The sequence below is a fragment of the Otolemur garnettii genome, unplaced genomic scaffold (genome assembly GCF_000181295.1).
Source record: "Otolemur garnettii isolate 467f Iridium unplaced genomic scaffold, OtoGar3 scaffold00011, whole genome shotgun sequence".
NCBI lineage: Eukaryota > Metazoa > Chordata > Mammalia > Primates > Galagidae > Otolemur > Otolemur garnettii.
Window position 1 is genome coordinate 30873767 of NW_003852406.1, and position 1457 is coordinate 30875223.

Sequence of the window (1457 nt, forward strand, 5' to 3'; positions counted from 1 at the left end):
CACCTTAGGTGTATGTGGCTGGCACCTTAGCCACTTGAGCCTTATTGCTGTTTTTGTTGTATCTTGTATATGGTCAATTTTGTGATTGTCCAGTGACCTCTGCGAAAGGAAGTACATGGTCTGTTGACAAGACAAGGAATGGATCTATCTGGTGGCTCTGTTTAATAAACTGTTATTCAGGAGCCAATCTGTAATGCTGACCTCTGGCAGCTGTGCACAGTTGTGAGCACCAGGATTGGGGAGAGCAATGTTTTTCTCTTTGACACAGTCCAGTATCCCAGTGGCTCTAGGACTTGCTAAAATCCAGAGGTCAGCAGACCAGGAAACAAACATAAGGGGCCTCTAGGAAGAGAGGAAAGGAGCACGGTGTTGTGTGCTCCCAAGCTCCGATTTCACAAGGGTCAGCCCCCTGTCACTAGTTGATTGCCTTTGCATTTGCACTGTGCCCTGCCTTCTGGTGAACTTTGTGATCAGGCTTCCTAGCCCATGGAGGATTGGGAATAAAGAACTGATAGATGAGTGAACCAAGCTCACTTATGGTTGACAATAAGTAAAGCAAACCATAGCTAAGTCCTCAGCGAGCACAGACGATGAGAATAGTGCAATAAAAATGCAATCTCCATGTCATGAGTTTGTGCCACTGCAGACTTGCTCTTCACTCTGCCTGCTCTGTGTCCAGGGAGGCTGCTATTGGTCTTTGGTTTCAACTTCATTAAGGGCTTCTGGTTGGGTCTGGATGAAGAGAATTGTTTTCCTGGAGGGAGAGATGAGAGTGAGGTTGGCGTTGTATCCCTCTGGCCCAGGGTCCTCTCTACGCAGCCCTGTCCCTTGGCCCTGGTGACTGGCCTCTGCCCATGTGCTGACTAGGTGGTGCATACTCCAGTGAAGGGTACTGGCCTCTGTGGTCTTCCAATGCCCAGCTCAAATCTTTGTAAATAGTCCTTTTGTTACACTCTCCTTTCAAACCACTCAATCTGGATGTTCCAGCTGTTTCCTTCTGGACCTTGACTGCTACAGCACTGGTAGGACACTTAGGGATAATTTAGCCCAAGCTCCTCATCCTTTGATTGGTAAAGTGACATGCTGAAGGTCACACAGAAAGTTTATTGCTGGGTACAACTAGAATTCAGGGCTCTTAGTTTGCCATTCTTATCTCTCCAGTGTTCTCTCTTTGGATTAAATTTTGTTACATGTACAAATTGGGCTAGGATTGACTTATAAACAGAATAATGTGAAAAATAAGTCAAAGATTTACCACCCCCTTCATTGGAATTAGGCCCAGCTAATCTGATCTTTTGAATCATTTTAGAGAGTAGGAGGGGAGGTAGGCATATGTGCTCTTTTTCTTATTTAGATTCAACATTCTTGTTTTCTTATCTTTATTTTCTATTTTTTATAATAAAAAGTTACAATAGTAAAGGAATTAGAGAGACTTTAAGAGACATTTTCAGTCAAAA